General features: G+C 51.2%; 1 protein-coding gene across 1 annotated transcript in view; it reads right to left on the bottom strand.

The window, feature by feature from the left end:
• Positions 1-17,330, bottom strand: part of LOC102447598 (substance-P receptor) — a 117,199-nt gene that overhangs the window by 22,224 nt on the left and 77,645 nt on the right. The window lies entirely within an intron of this gene.

Raw genomic sequence — 17,330 nt, 5'->3', positions numbered from 1 at the left:
TCGGGCAGCAGCCACATGAGTCCAGTGGCTAATCCGCCACTGATTGCAGTCACGCCTTTACTGCTCCAGTCATGTTCTTTGCTCTCTAAACTGAGAGTCCTCCCAGACACAGCCTGCCTCTGGCACCTCACTCCCGCCCATACCCCAACTCCCAGTCAGCACCCAAGCCCTCTGCACCCCACTTTTCCCACGTCACGGCTCTCTCCCAGACCCTGCACCCCTTCCTACATCCCTCCCCCAGGCCAAAATCCTCTCCAGCATCCATATCCCCTCCAGGACTGTGCACCCCAAACCCCTGCCCCAGGTTGCAATCCCCTCTCAGACCCCACACCCTGTCCTACACCCCAGCCCCCACCTTGAGCTCCCTTCTGCACCCAACCTGCATCTCAGACCCTGCACTCCTTCCATAGACCCTTGACCACTTACCAAAATCTTACAGTAGCCCCCCCCATATAAAAAATGTTGCCCGCTCCTGATATAATCTGTATCTAATCCAGACTTGCTTTCTGACTCGCACTCATGGAGCCATTGTGGAGGAGAGGAGAGGGGGGAAGGATATTGCTGGGTCCCGGTGGGAATCCAGGGCGGTGAACACTGCATTGACCAGTTTGGGCAGATTTGGGGGCTCTAAGTTGGCCACAGGATAAATCGAGCCCCACCCTGGCTTCTAATGGGGGATCAGTTCTGCTTTTAGTGGTTTATTGTCCTCAAATCTCTTCTCCCTGTGTGCTCAGCTGTCCTGTCGCAGAGAGAGCAAGACTGAGTCACACCCTGGAATACCCGTTCCCAGACACCCAGGGGGTGGGGGCAGGGGGCGATGAACAAGTCTTACAGAGGGAGCCAGGGCTGTTCCAGCCTGACCGGATCTTCAGCTGTGAGCTCCGAGGCCGGGTAGGAATTGCCCAGCTGCTAGACTCAATGGGCCCTTTCTGGGATGGACTGAATCGGAAGCACCGAGCTTCTGGGGTTTGCCCCGCATGTGGAGGTACGTGGCACCTTTGTGGGAGTGTTCTCGGCCTGACTGAGCTGGGCCGGCCTCCCCTCAAGTCACTGCTAGACACTCCTGAGATGGCTTTGCTTTCTGGGCCATCCTGAGTTCTTCCCTTCAGCTCTGGAACGAGGCACAGTTACAAGCTGGGATTCAGCAGGTGCCTGAGCCGGGGGCTTTTCGGTAGCTAGCCAGGCAATCAGAGAATGGTTAAAGTACCTGAAAGAGGCCCAGGATTAAACGCAAGAGCAGAACTCCCTCTTCCCTTCACACCCCAATTCTCAGCAGCCTCCGCCTGCCCCCGACGCATCAATCCCTTCTCACTGCGCTCAATTACAGAAAACACTTTGCCTGGCAGGTAAATGCAGCCGCTGGTATCTGGAAACGCACCCACTGCTCCTCTGAACCAAGGCCTGTGACCGCATGGAGTAATGTGTGATTCAAAGCAGCACCGTGGGGAGAATGTCTGGTTATCTCAGCTTGATGAAGTAATGGGTGTTGTCAGGCCCTCCGATGGGGGGGCGGGAGGGGAAGGAGCAGTTGCCCTTGGATCTGGTGATTTAAAGGTGCCCAGAGCTGCTTGAGTGGCAGCATCCGGAGACCCAAACCCTTTAAGTCATCACTGGATTGCTGCACCGGGCACTTTGCATGGCTCTGAGGGCTGGGGGGATGCACACCATGGTCCAGGCGGCACTGATGGCTTGCTGCCTCTAACCCCGCCCCTTCCTCCTGAAACTCCGCCCTCCCAAGAGCATGGAACTTTCCCCCCACACACACGCTCAGTGGCTGTCAGCCCCACTAGGTGTTAGGAAGAGGCCAGAGTTTGACTGCCCCTGCCACTGGGCTCGGGCAAGCGTTGAGCGTGCGACTTTCAGCACAGCCTTCTTCTATATCAGCTAAAGGAGTAACTCCATTAGCCAATTGCAGCAGTAGGCTTTTATCCTCCATGTGGTCCTGTTAGCAGAGGGGGATATGACACACACTTTACAAATGAGGGACAATTAGATTTTTCTTCTGATAACACACACTGATTGACATTTCCTTATGTAGCCACATAGAGGTTGGTCTCTATGATGTCCAAGTGTGTTGCTATTATAATTTATAATATGCTCCCTGAGGCGCCACAAGTCAGCATCTGGAATGTACACTGTGTGAATTCCTTCGCATGGCACAACTTCCGCTCGTTGGGAGGTTGGATTCATGCATGAGGCTGAAACTCCGGATGCTTATCTGGAGTTTATCTGATAAGCTGGAGCCTTCAAAATTGGACTGGAAATAAGATAACAGGCTTTTTTTTGCAGGATTTCTAGCTCTCCCACTAGTCAAGGCAGACGCATTTCAAGGAGAACATTTCATGGTGTATTGCCAAGTTCCAACTAGTTCCAAGAAGAACAGAAACTGGGGGAGGGAGGGAAGCTTTTTTTTTTCCCCACTGAGCTTTTTCAAAGCTGATTCTGTTCAGATGTTTGGACGAAGAAGCAGTTTGGTCTGTTGATTGAAATCTGTTATCTTCTTAGTAACTTTGAGCCTGCTCGTGAGATGCCCCAAGAACCTACAGCTTCCACTGAAGTGAGGAAAGGTAAATGAGAGACACACAAGATTCAAATGCACATGAAACTCGTGAGGTTCCTGAGATACATGAAGCTATTTGCATCCAGTCTGGACAGACAACTTAAACGTCTTCGCCCCCACGACTTCCAACAACTGTTACCCTCCCCCATTCAACTCCTTCGGTAACCCCCCTCCCCCATTAGCATCACTAGGATTGACTTCAGGGGTTCGGAAATCTATACAAGGAATCCACAGATCACTACGCTGACCTTCGTAGGTCCGGTAAACATCCCAAAACCCACCGAGAAAGCTGATATCTATGATACCACAAAATATGCTCCAAGGAAAGTCCAAGACATGCACCTTCGTACACTCAAAGCTGTTTTCACTGGATAAATGCACCCCATCAGAGAAATAGATCGTATCAATGGAAAAAGCCACCTAAGTACTCAGAGAGAATCTGTTTCAATACAGAAGAACCCCCACTCTGACCACACACTCTTAGCTCCTCCCACTCCAGGGGGACCCCATCTTGAAGGAAATCTTCCCCAAACCCTGTCTTCTGGCCTTTAGCACACCCCCAAGCTCATCATCCGAAGCAAGTGTCCCGCAGACCCACTCAAACCAGCGCCACGCTCTGCAGAATAACAGTTCCAAATCTTGCAGACATAACCCCCACGACTAACACCCCCGCCCACAACACGCCTTCCCAGGCCCACGGGTCCTACACGCCCTTGTCACAACTTCTGGTGCACCTCATCCAGTGCCCTCCATGGCCCGCTAACCAGACAATCGGTGCACTCAGGGAAATGCTGAAAGATCAAAACACCATGTCACCTGGCGGGGAAGGAGACTCCTTTTCACCACGAAGTCAGACAGCGAGATCAGTTCCCATTCTCAAGGAAACATGCACAACACTTTCAGAAGAGGAGCCTGGAAGCAGGTCAGCTGATGGGGTGGGGGAGGGTGGGAAGAGGGAGGAGGGGCAGTTGCCCCAAGGCCAGAGACACTGAAGGGGGCCCATGGCTCCTGGCTGCTGTTGCTACTGTAGCCCTGGGACCCTTCGAATTGCCGGTGGAACGCCAGAGCGCCACTCTGCATGGCTCTGAGCAGCAATAAGGGCTGGCTGCTTGAGGCCCCGCCCCTCCCACCCAAGACCCCGCCCCTCCCACCCAAGACCCCGCCCCTTCCAGAGGCGCGGAAGAGCTGGCCTCCTCCCTACACACACGCCTTCCCCCGGGGCCCAGCTCCTCTATTTATCTTTATTAAGACCAGGATTTATATTGTGTAGCAAAGAGACTGGATTTATGGTTTCCTATAACCGTGTTACCCACAACCCCCCCTCTTTGTGTCTGTGGCTACAGGGGTGTCAAGGAATCGCTTCCCCTTGAATGGTGCATACTCTGATAAGTCATATTAAACTCTCTGTCCGACTTTGTATTTAACGGTAACTTTCTGAGAACCTCTCTCAGGCTATGTCTACACTGCTGGGTTTTTTCGGAAAAAGGTACGCAATTTGGGAACTGCAATTTGTGTACCTTTTTCCGATTCTTTTTTTGGAAGAGACTTTTCTGACATTTGGCCCATGTAACAGGGCCAAATGTCGGAAAAACCTCCTCTTTTGGAAGAGCCCTTATTCCACATAAAATGAGGAATACAGGGCTTCTGAAAGAGCGCATCTACTCTTCTGAAATTTTTTTGGAAGAGTAGACGGGTTCCCTGGATGCGGTGGAGTATCCCAGAAAAACTCCGTAGTGTACACATAACCTCAGATCCGAAGAGGAGCTTTGTGTAGCTCGACAGTTTGTCTCTCGCACCAGCTGAAGTCGTCCCAATAAAAGATATCCCCTGCCCCACCTTGGTCCATGAGATTCACAAGGGAATCTGCGGCAAGCTAGTGAAGTCTGACGAGCCAGGAAGGCAAGTTAAGCCAGATTCCTGAACCCCCTGTGGAAATGTTTGTGGTTCATTTCTTTGCAGATGAAAGGGGTCTATGGTGCAGCAAATAATGGGCCATGTTATTGTCCAAGGGCCTGATTTTCAAAAAGATTTAGGCCTGTGCACACAGAGCTGGGGTTCTCAAAAGCACTTCCTTGGGACTGCTTGTGGAATAAGGCTCTATTCTACTTGAATGAAGGTTTCAGGGCCCGGCTCGTGGAAAGTAGTTTTGAAGGTCTTTGTGAAACATAATTTTGTTTCTAGTCACACACAGCCATGTGTGTGGCCTAACACGATACACAGGTTGGGTTGGTGTTGTACTCACAGGCTGCGTCTAGACTGGCAAGTTTTTCCGCAAAAGCAGGTGCTTTTGCGGAAAAACTTGCCAGCTGTCTACACTGGCCACTTGAATTTCCGCAAGAACACTTCCTACTGTCTGAAATCAGTGCTTCTTGCGGAAATGCTATGCTGCTCCCGTTCGGGCAAAAGCCCTCTTGCACAAATGCTTTTGCACAAGAAGGCCAGTGTAGACAACGCGGTATTGTTTTGCGCAAAAAAGCCCCGATCGCGAAAATGCCCCGATTTGCGGAAAAGCGTCCGTGCCAATCTAGACGCTCTTTTCAGCACATGCTTTTAAGGGAAAACTTTTCCGTTAAAAGCATTTGCGCAAAATCATGCCAGTCTAGATGTAGCCACACAGAATGTATCAAAAAGGTGATTGTGCCATTATGAAGCTCCAAACTTTTGGAGTTGGTCCAGTAGGCTCAGCTGAGCTGGGAATGTTCTTCAGTGTCTCAGTTAGCACTTATTAAACCACCCCAGAGATAGCTATGGGAGGTAGCCGCGGGAGATAGCTGTGGGAGACAGCCATGGGAAGTAGCTGTGGGAGATAGCTGTGGGAGACAGCCATGAGAGGTAGCTGTAGGAGGTAGCAGTGGGAGATAGCCGTGGGAGACAGCTATGGGAGGTAGCCGTGGGAGACAGCCGTGAGAGGTAGCCGCGGGAGGTAGCTGTGGGAGGTAGCCGTGAGAGGTAGCCGTGGGAGACAGCTATGGGAGGTAGCCATGGGAGACAGCCGTGAGAGGTAGCCGCGGGAGGTAGCTGTGGGAGGTAGACGTGGGAGATAGCCGTGGGAGACAGCTATGGGAGGTAGCTGTGGGAGACAGCCGTGGGAGACAGCTATGGGAGGTAGCCGTCGGAGGTAGCTGTGGGAGATAGCCGTGGGAGACAGCCATGAGAGGTAGCCGTCGGAGGTAGCTGTGGGAGATAGCCGTGGGAGATAGCCGTGGGAGACAGCTATGGGAGGTAGCCGTGGGAGACAGCCGTGGAAGACAGCTATGGGAGGTAGCCGTGGGAGACAGCCGTGGAAGACAGCTATGGGAGGTAGCCATGGGAGGTAGCTGTGGGAGGTAGCTGTGGGAAGTAGCCGTGGGAGACAGCCACGGCCCTCGGTTGTAAAGAAACGAAAGTGCACTCGTTAAAAATGACTGCCCTGTGAGATCACAGGACATTCCTTGGGGCTTATTAATGGGAGGAATGATGTCAGCTTTTGTGTCATGGCGTACAGGTCTCCTCGCAATGGCGAAGAGGAACAAAATGCAGATTGCTCTGTGGTATCTATCCTGTCTGCCCATATTGGCTTTTGTCCTGTACACAGGCCTGCCTAAGTGGGACTGAGGGGGGCAAAGAGGGCAACTGCCCTGAGGACTTGTAATTCAAAAGGGCCTGGGGCCAGGGGCTGTTTAAATTGCTGCCAGAGCCCCGCACGGTGCACTCTGGGCAGGGTTGAGGCCTGGTGCACTCCAGGCAATGCTGAGGGCTGCCTCAGGGAGGCTAGCCCCAACCCCTCTCCTTCCACCCAAGGCTCTGCCCAGGGGCCTGGCGTACCTGTCGACCCGACTGCCTGTACAGATCTCCCCACAACAGAGGATGTTGCCGAACCAGGGCAGACTGTGCGCCGGAGAGCAGCATTGCGGTGTGGCCCCCCGGCTTGTTGGTCCCCCAGATTTTGTCACCTTGTACTGTGCTCTTGTTAAAACTCAAGCTAAGCGGGACAGGTGGGGTGAGACGTCCAGGGAAAGCCAGGCTGATTCAGGAAGCCTAATCAGTAACTCGGCAGGTCGTTGAGCCAATGGACAAAGGTGATTTGAAAGCTCTTTGGGTTGCTCGAATTTCATAGCAGTGTTTTTGCATAGAAGAGTCGCTGGCCACTTTTGATCAACGAAGACCAGGCATGTTTTGAACGATTTGGGACTAGTTGAATTACATCCCTCTGCAGCTACCAGTCTCTCTCTGTCCCAAACTAAGAACATCAGAGTGGCCACACTGGGTCAGACCAAAGGTCCATCTAGCTCAGTGTCCTGGCTACCGACAATGGCCAATGCCAGGTGCCCCAGGGGGAGCAAACAGAACAGGGAACCATCAAGTGACCCTTCCCTGTTGCTCATTCACAGCTTCTGGCCTGTTCCGCTGGATTTCTGGGCACTGTTCAACAGCTACTACACCCCAGCTCAGAGGAAGCAGCCTTTATGGGGTGGAGAAAGGGCCCCTTCTTTGTTGTTTGCAAAGCACTTTGAGATCTGTTGAGAAAATGAAGGAGCCATCAATGCCAAACATTGTTCTCTTGAAGTATTGACTCCGTCAGGCTTCTGAACAATTCTGCTACGTTTCTTGAAGGGAAGCCTACCCAGAATGCATTTCGCTCTATGCTGAAGGGAACCAAGGCACAGAAGCAAAGGTGTCTCAAATGTGTGCAGTGCAAGAAGGCGCTAGTTCCAACCAACTGTGAAGCAGCAGAATTCAGCCAGGTCCTGGGGCCAGGTCCTCAGTGCACGTCAATCCATGCAGCCGTGTATCTCAGTGGAGCACCGCAAATTTACTCCAGCTGAGGAGCTAATGAGCCACCGGAAAAGGTTGGCCTAGCAGATATTTGAAAATGGATAGCTTGGCTAGAGGCCACAGAGGGATCCAAGTTCTCTGGGGCTTTTATAGCTGGTAGGACTATTGAATCTGGCTGATCACCTTTGTTTTTAATATACCATGTAGCCGGTTCCTCCACGGCACTGAACAGGAAGTAAGTCATTCACACCCGTGCCAGGAGGGTGTGAAAACAACTCTTCCCCCATAGAGTCTCCGGTGTGGTGTCTGTGTAAGCGGCTGCTGTGTTTTCTGTAGTGCACCGTCAAGTCGGCGTGGCGTGCAGTCATAACGGATCATGATTGCAGTCTGCAATCACCCGAGTGCTACACCAGCATAGTTAATTTCAGTGCCAGATGTTATCCCGTAGGTTGAGAATGACGGTGTGTGTTTTAGGTGTGTGTTTTACATCGCAGAAAATTGTATGATTGACTAAAAACGCAAAGCAGTGAGCAAACTTCCCGACAGCATGAATTATACGTAGCGTTATTATTCCGAACCGCTTCTTTGTCGCAAAGGTTAATTAAATCTCAGGAGCCATGCAGTGATGGCATCAGAATCTCAGCGTAGTAGCAAGGTAAGAAATGAGTAAAGGCTTTAAGCAAATAGTTCTGCATTTTCAAGTGGGAGCCAGGTCTCAGGAGGCCAAGCATGGGAGACCTTGCCCCCTGATGAGCACTGTAGCATGTGCCGTGCGTGGAATACCAGCCCGGTTTTCTGGAGCTACACCCATCGATGGTGAGGGGAGGCAAAGGGGGCAATCGCTCCAGGGTCTGGTTATTCAAAAGGACCCACCACCACTGCCAGAGCAATGGGCTCTTTAAGTCACCGCTGGTGCACTGCACGGTGTGCTCTGGGTAGCGCTGAGGACTGCCGGGGGGAAGCCACGACACTGAGGGCTGCCTGTCCAAGCCCCGCCTCTTCTGCCCAAGGTCCTGCCCATTCTGGGTGTTAAGCCCCACCTCTTCTGCCCGAGACCCCACCCCTTCCAGGGCACAAAGCTCCGCCTCTTCTGCCCGTGGCCCTCCCCCTTCCGGAGCCAGCCCTTCCACTTGTCCAGGGACCCTGCAAGTCTGTTGGTGCCTCTGGGTGGAGCAGTGTTACCCAGAGGCTTTGTGGGGCTTGTGTGTGGAATTTGGGCTTCAGGAAAGAGAGGGGATGTGAGTTACAAGGGCACGACGTGTGCCCTGGAGTCTCCCCTCCCCCAAGCGATGTAAGTTTTGCCGACGCAAGAGGTAGCGTAGACACAGCCTCTCTGTTTAGACAAGTCCCCAGAGCCAACACAGGCTTGTCCAGGAGGTGAATAGAGAGCGGTGGTCAGCGTGTTGTGTGCTGCCTGGCCCTCGCAGCTAACATAAAGCAATTAACACAACATGAAGGAAGATGATTTCATGAACTGAACAGTGCACTCCGGGCTCATGGGAGGCTGTGAGACATCTATTACTTACATTTCAGGATATTAATGTTACTAGACGCTAATTTTAATTGTAATTAGAAGTGTAATGCAATTAGAACTTACTAATTACCATTGCATGGATATTAATGGAGACTTAATAGTCCAGCACAAGCCTCCACACCTTCAGATTACTTTCCTCCTTATACATTTCTGTGGAGGGAAATTCAAGCCATCATTTCGGACCTCCCAGCTGGGAACGATGTTGGATTTAAAATAAACAGTAACCATGATGGCCGCCGGCGGCCGTTCGCCTCTTCAGTCTGACCTTTGATTTATTGATATCAAAAGCCTTTGAACATATCGGCGAGGTTCTGCTGCTGTTTTAAGGTCCTCTCCGCATGCTCTCCTAGGGAACAGATGATGTTACTTGATAGACAAAGTATAGAGCAGCCACTCGTTTTTTTCGTGGTTACGGTTGCAGCTAAATTTCCGTTTAAAGCTGAATTTTGCATCTCACAGAAAGGAGCAGGAGGGAGCGGGCGCAAAGCATTTCTTTTTTGTTTATTAAAAAGACCCAGCGAGCAAAACAGCATCCGCGAGATGACGACTTTCTAGACAACTTTGAGCTGGTTTAGTGATTTATCTTCTGCATTTCCAGGGTCGTGAACGACTAGCCAGGGTTAATCAGATCTCCCAGGCAGACATTAACACTTTGCTTTGACTGTGTTGATGATTAAGGAACAGCCAGACAAATCAAGTGCTTGCAGGAATTCAGCCACACCGAATGCTTAAGGAAAGCAGATGCTTTTCACCATGCACCCATCCAAGCCTTTACACACATGGGTTTGATCAGCCCATTGCAGCGAGGCAGCATGTGCAATTTGTTGGGTTAGTCCAACATTTGTGTTCCCATCACAAAGAGTCACTAGAAAATGTATCCAGTCACGTTCCTCTCCATAATAGCATCTTTCTGCCACATTTCTCATTGTCTTTAGGCACTGGCTCCCTGGGGTCTGTTCGTGCCTTTGTGTTACATGACCTTAGATACACTTGGGACACATGTTCTTCCCAGCATCAGCCAGGCTGAAATTCACCCTGGTTCAGAAGGCTGTGAGGGTTTAAATGGTAAGTAATAGACCCTGTGCTGCCCAGGGAGAGAATGACCAATGCTGCTTGCTACATGTCTCGTCTACGTTACCGAGTTTTGTCACCCCAAACTGCCTTTTGGCAACAAAACAGTGGGAGCGAACCCACTGCAATGCGGCTTTTGTCAGGAAAAATGCCCAGTTTTGGCAATAAAAAAAGTCCACCCAATGAGGGATTTTTTCTTTTCTTTTCCCTCCCTTGATTGTGGATAAAGAGCCTGTGTAGATGCTGCTGTTTGTTTTGTCGACAGAACTGGCCTCCGCAGGGGAGCCAACAGGATTGCTGGGCTCCTGGGCAGTGTGGGGGAGCGACTCTGTGTGCCCAGAAGGGTCGGGGGCCAGGTGGAAGGGGTAGGGCTGGGGCAGCCAGCCTCCAGCTCCACCCAGATGGTGCAAAGCTCCTCTTCCAACCCCCTGCCCTCAGAGCTGGCAGAGGACTCTGTAGTGCACCGCGCAGCACTCCCATGGCAATTCTGAAGGGCCCAGGACTCCAGCCACTGTGGCAGTAGCAGTGCGGGTGGCTGGGAGACTCAGATCCTTTAGAATCACCAGCCCTTGAGTCCCTTTTGTCCCACCGTACCCAGCTTGTCAGCAGGCCTGAGCCTCCACCAGTATCCCATAATGCCTGCCCTGCTGGCTATGCTCAGTGTTTCATGATCTCTGCTGCCCTGCACCTCTCCCCTTTCAAAGCTCCAGGAAGCCTCTGACAGCTGAGTGAGCTGCTCCCTTTGGGGAACAAACAAAGATCCAATCGTTGGACTGTTCCTGTTCTGCCCTGCTAAGAACACAACGGCAGGCACACGGCTGCTGCAGGAGGAAGAGACAGACTAGCTGTGCTGCTTTGACATTCCCTAGCAGGGAGAGCTCACAGAGCTATTCGTGGTGCTGCTCCCAGAAGTGGAGGCGGCTGTGGGAGAACTCAGCCAGAACCTCAAGATGCACAGGTATCAGCTCCACCTTCCTGCAGCACTGCATTAGGGGATACATACCTAGGATGCACTGCTCACACTGTCGATAGCGGTACCCAGAATGTAGCCACAAAATGGTTAGTACTGTATCCAGTGCAGGGCGGCGAATGGTGCGTCAGACACTGTGGGGGGCCTACTCCCCCCCCAGCATGACATATCTAGAGCACAGCCAGGGAAGCAGACAACCTTCCCATTAACCTGTGCATGACACAGGGGTGGCCCATCAATATAAGTGAACTAGGCGGTCACCTAGGGTGCCAAGATAAATGGCCACTGAGGGCTTTGGAGGCGGAGGCGCCAATCGCGCATTTCGCCTAGGGTGCCAGTTGCCGGCAGCTTGTCTCAGGCCGCTCCTGGCACGATACCCTACCCACTTCTGAGTAAAATGCTCACTTGCCTCACAGGGGAAGAGTTAAGTGTCTACAAAGTGCCCTAAGCTCCTCCAACAGAAGCTGCTATATCCGTGTCTCGGTATTTTTAGGCTAAACCCTGCAAGCCATACGCACTTGGTTTTGGACGAGATTCGAGCTAAGCTTTAATGGGGGCACTGACCGAATAAAAACGCCAGGGTTTAGCACATAATTATTGGTTCAGATTCCTCCCTGGTGTACTTTCATTGGCTCCAGCAGAGCTGCTCCAGGGTTAGGTTTGGTGAAGCATCAATCAGAGGGCCATTTTCTACTCATTCTCTACGTGGAATCTCATTTGGCCTCGTCTCCATGAAGTACTAATCCAATTTCTGTTGCATTTTGCGAGGCTGTTTTCCGTGTGGCTCATTACTGAGGCGCCTTCACGGCACCACAATTACGGTTGCGTTACAATCCCCATTTACAGCAGGGTCTCGAGCAGTCTCAGTTAGCCGCATCCAATTGCTCAGCAGAAATATCCCGGTGCTCAAAGACTTTGTGAGAGGTGTCAGACAGAAACGAGAGGAACCTTTAGGAAAGGAGCCATGGAGGAAGTGGGGGAATTTGCTCCTTTCGGAGCAAGAGCTTTGTGACTTTTCAGAGCCAGGTCCCTAAGGATTGACCCTACAGATCTGAATGTGACGTAAGGAACGGGGGATGTGTTAAAGACTAGAACTGGGTGAAATTCACTGGGTGAATTTCTCAGCAGAGAATCTAAGGCAATGGGGGGGACAAGCTATGGCTCATGGGTCCCCTGCAGCCCATCGGGGTTCTATGTGCAGCCCATGAGATGTTTATTGTTTCCCACATGCAGGGTTGACAGATTCTGCTGGTTTCAGCCCACCAAGTGTTTTTTCCGACGGATATTACTAAAGTGACACACCTGGAAAGCAAGGGCACGTGAAGCGAAGTGCGTACGGATTGCAGACAACACTGCCTGGGAACGCCGTGTGCTCCCTTTGCGTCCATTCACAGCGCTGCTACTGTGCAGTCGGCACCCCCGCAAATTTAGCAAGCAAATCTGCCCCATCCCGGGAGACCGTCTTGGTTGTGACAATCAAGAGGCCCACTGAGATGGAGGAGGGTCACTCATGCGGCCCTCTCACTAGCCTAGGTTGCCCATCGCTGATCTAAGGAGACTGAATCGTCTTCCCTAGCAACCAGATTAAGCCGAGGGACATGGGTCAGGAGTAGGGCTACAGGCTTCAGAGCAAGAAAGCCAGGCGCCCTTGGTCAACACAAAAGCTAAACATTACACAGGCCTGCTGATAGGGCTGGGGGGCAAAGGAGGCCAGCAATTCTGAGGGACCCGGGGCTCCCAGCACCGCTGCTGCTACTGCAGCAATAGCAGCAGTCAGAGTACTGGGCCCTTTAAATCACCACCAGAGCCCTGGGCCAACTGCCCAAGCTCCGCCCCTTCTTCCCGAGGCCCTGCCCCTTCTGGGAGCATAGAGCTCCCCTCCCCCACAGCTTATCCAGGGGCCCAGCGAGTCTGATGGCTCACCTCACAAGACACTGACACGTGCAAGAAACCGTGTGACGCTAACGCACACTCATGATGGTGAGGAAATACAGTTCTGAGCAAAGAGGGGAGGGATTTTCGTTGCAGTCCAAGTTGAACCTCTCTAGTCCGGCACTCTCTGATCCGGCAACAGTTAACTGGGTGTCCACTTCTCGTGGGTGTGGTCAAGTTTCCTGTGGTCCCCTAAAGTTTATTTACAGCCACCAGTCCTGGCTCTCAGCAATCTGTGTTATTTAGCTCTAATTTACCCCTAAATGTCTTCTGGGAGCCCAATACGCAGTGGCAGTGTTGGTCATGCTTCTAGACAATATTGACGTCCTGTGGGTCTACAAATTCTCTGGTTCAGCACCAATTCGGTCCTGAGGGTGCCAGTCTAGAGAGGTTCCACCTGTACTTGAATCTCTGTTTTAGCAAAAGTCCTGTGAATAAGCCCGCAGTGGCCCTGTATCTCTTCACGCGTCCACAGGCCAGCATGCTGACTGCATTTCAGCGTGACAGTTCAGCTGTTTACTTCGCTATTGCTAAAAATTCACATGGGACTCATTCTGAATTGTTATTTTTTAAAAGAAAATAGCAAGCGGAGCCAGCATGTGCATTGACAGAATATAATTCCAGGGCTCTATTCATTAGAGAAGAATTAGCTGGCCAAGAGTGAGTGTGCGCGCTCCCCCATCTCCTCTTCCTTCCTTCCTTGCTTGGAGGCAAATACTAAGCCTCCTTGAGCGAGGCGACTTGAGGACCCCTGTTTACAATGGCTTTGGGATCCAGAGAGAGAAGCTGCCTTTTGTTTCCCCAGGACCTGCATTATGGTGGGCTTATAGAGCGCCCAGATGTGACTTCTCATTCATAAAAATGCCAGGTTTCCCATTTTGCCGCCGTGTTATCGCAGGAAGCAGCTATTTTCTGAGAACACAAACAAACCCCAGCTGCTGCTTTTTAAGAATCCTGGGGTGATGCCGCCTCCTTTTTTGGCTGACGCTCCAGGGTCTAAACCAGGGAGCTTTGCAGCTAAAAGCAGGAGTTAATGTGCCAAGGCTCTGCAGCTGGGGCTGTACATATAATGTGGGGATTAGCGTTGCTCCTGATGAAAAGCAGGAGTGCTGATTTCGCATTCTGCGACCCGTTAGTGTGAAATAATGGGCTTTGTCGTGCGGACGCTCCGCTTACAAATTTGACCTTTTGCTGGGGAGGTTATTTCGAAATAAAGTCCTAGTGTAGACCAGGGCCAAGGGTAGACAGAAACTGACTGTTGAGAGGATTAATCGCCTGCCTGGGAGAGGTACCTGTAAAGGAAACGTGGCTTGAGCATGTTGCCCTGCACCCTGAAATAGTTCAGAGACGTTTAATTCAGAATCAGGACCGGACCTATGACAGCCCTTCACTCTGCTTGATTTTGCTGGAATTAGCAAGTGTTCAGCACATGTAGAATTGGGCCCTTACCAGATGAAAGATTATCTGTTTGTATTACAGCTAGCAACTAGCAGCCCCAAGTGAGATGAACCGCACACAAGAGACCTGAGAAGCCCACACTGTACGTTTGCCGGATAGACACTAATTATGTTTGCAACTAAGTTCCCCTATCCATTTCCCCACCTTTCTCAAATGCCACAGCCAGCCAGGGATTGGCACCCCTGTCAGTTTTATGCCCCAAAAAATCTCAAGTGAAATTTTTCAGACATTAATGGCCAGCTGGCTAAAAAGGGCTTTTAAAATGTGCCAGCAGAAATTGCCGGGGACAGCTATTGTGGCACAAATGACAAGTGAATGCACATTTGGGCAGGCGATGGCGTGCCAATGTTGGGTTGCCTTTTGAGACCATGCCTCTCAGATTCTTCTATTCTGGTCAGAGCATCAACAGATCATCAGCTGAATACAAAGAAGAAGTGTTCCGATTCTTGTCTCGCCTTTGTTGGTCTGAATCAGGAGTTACCCCATACAAGTCAGCGGCGTTACCGCTATGAATCAAGTGCCCTGGAAAATCAGCACCTGTATCTTTAAAAACAGGCATTTAAATTTGGAGAAGCGCAAAGAGGGGAGTGCTCCATAACGAGAGCAGCAAGAGAACATCACTTAACCAGCTGGTCTGGCATTGAGCAGACTCCAGATTGCGAACTATAAATCAGTCAGAATCTGTCCTTTTAATTTGCGAATGAAAGAAAAATGAGCTTATTTGACTTGGCAATCAAGTGTGACCATCCTCCCCTTCTAAATGTAAAAGCATTCAATCAGCAGCTAATGAAACTGGAATAGATTAGACCACAGTTTAAAAACAAAGTCAGTTGTGTGTTATCATTTTTTAGCAATGGTAAGACTAAGAGACCAAAATGGAGTTAATTCACGGCAGCCTGCACTGGCAGGGTATTTTATCCTAGCCTGATGGGCTTAAAAGAGGTTACGATTTGCTTTCTCAGTGCCATTGATAGGAGGACAAAGTAGTCTACTAACTGGAGCAAGGGACTTTAAGTCATGACTCTAGGACTCCCTTGCCAGCTCTGCCACTAACTTTAAATAATCTTGGTCAAGTCATTTAACTCTTTATGCTGGACCCTTGCAAGCCAACCCAGCTACAAGAGTTGGGTTCGGGTTGGGTCTGACAGCTATGTGACCCTCTTCGTTCTGGGGTGGGCTGTCTCTGATCAGCTCCCCCAGCCTGTGACGGGCAGCCCGGCAGTGGCCTGCCTGCTGCCAGGACCCTGCATTGTATATGCCATGGGTTTCCAAACTGGAGGGAGTGAAGAAATTCCAGGGGGGAAATTCCAGCCCCCCCCCATCACGTTTTGCTGTCCTGCTCAGTTCCTTCTCTTTTTTTTTGCTCAACAAGTTTTTTTTGTGGGGGGGGGGGGGAGCATGAGGGTTTTTCAAAAATGAGAAAGGGGGGGCGTGATGCTGAAAAGTTTGGGAACCACCGGTATATGCAGTGGAATGAGCCTGCCAAAGAGTTGCAGCATCTCAGTCTGCATTTGCAGCGTGCTCAGTGCTGCGAGATGGACGCAGTTGGCAAGAGTGCGGCACGCAGCTAGCACAGTGCCAGGCCCGTGAGCAGCCAGAGAGGACTGCAGATACGGGGTGAAGGGAGCAGGACACGCCAGTCAGGCAGGCCCCAAAGACAAGGGAGAAGTGACACAGATTCCACGGCAAGTTTCAGGTTCAGGTTGGATCTGAAAATGACTCCATGCTGAGGCTGGTTTCTGATCAGCTGTTGGCACCGTCTGCAGTAGACTGAGGGGGGATTTGATAGCAGCCTTCAACTTCCTGAAGGAGGATTCCAAAGAGGATGGAGAGAGGCTGTTCACAGTGGTGATGGATGGCAGAACAAGGAGCAATGGTCTCAAGTTGCAGTGGGGGAGGTCTAGGTTGGACATTAGGAAAAACAATTTCCCTAGGAGGGTGGGGAAGCGCTGGGATGGGTTCCCTAGGGCGGGGGTGGAATCTTCATCCCTAGAGGTTTTTAAGTCTCAGCTTGACAAAGCCCTGGCTGGGATCATTTAGTCGGGGTGGGTCCTGCTTTGGGAAGGGGGCTGGACTCCGTGGCCTGCTGAGGTTTCTTCCAGCCCTGGGATTCTACGATTCTATGAGTCACAAAGGGCCACATTCAGACCTGCCATAACTCTGCTCTCAGCTGGCAAGAGCGTACTGCGAACTACCAGCACGAGGCATCTAATACCGTTTTTTGGTTCCAATTATTCTTTGAATTTATTCTGTAATGGGGAACCTGGTTACAACATGGCAAACCCCATCTTGGGGAATACATGACTGGATCTTGTAGAGAAGAGATGACCTGTTTCAGTGCCTTGAATACAGCAAGACTGAGGTCCTGTCTTCACTAGACGGAAGATCGATGCCGTCGCGATTGATCTTCCGGAGTTTGATTTAGTGGGTCTAGTCAAGACTTGCTAAATCAAACTGAGAAGGCAGCCCCATCAGCAGCCAGTACTCCTGCTTCTGTGAGGAGCAAGGGAAGCCAACGGAAGCATTTACTCCCATCGGCCTCCCCCTGTGGGGATGGTGGGGAAACTCGAAACAAGGTACATCGACTACAGCTACGTAGTTAACATTGCTGGAGTTGCATATCTTGGTTGGACCGTCCCCTTTAGTGTAGACCTGTCTTCAATTATATTGTGTCGATGACTTGTTACTATCAGGAGCGCTCCAGCATAGCAGTGCTGAATCTTTTCCCCCACCTCTCTCACCTCTGTCTTTGTCTCTCCTTATTTTCCTTCTCCCCATTTCCAGCTCTCTGCCCATTCTCCCTGCCACAGGAGTGCAAATAAGCCAGATGTGACTGCATTTCCTTCCTTAGATAAACCCAGGTCATTCCACAGACAGCCTGGGAGTCAGCGAGACATTTGATACCAGCTCAGCCACCTGGCTCCTCAAAGTTATTTTAGGAAAAGCAAAACAGTGCCCAGAATTAACCCTGGCTTCCCATTCCTAGGGCAGCACTAGCACTGGCCTTGCAGTCTGCCAAAGCCCAGTTACAAGGGTGATAGGGGACACAA

Source organism: Pelodiscus sinensis, chromosome 28 (genome assembly GCF_052426305.1).
Source record: "Pelodiscus sinensis isolate ZL-2025 chromosome 28, ASM5242630v1, whole genome shotgun sequence".
NCBI classification, from domain to species: Eukaryota; Metazoa; Chordata; order Testudines; family Trionychidae; genus Pelodiscus; species Pelodiscus sinensis.
The sequence above is the reverse complement of the archived record's forward strand: the minus strand, read 5'-3'. Positions and strand labels throughout refer to the sequence as shown.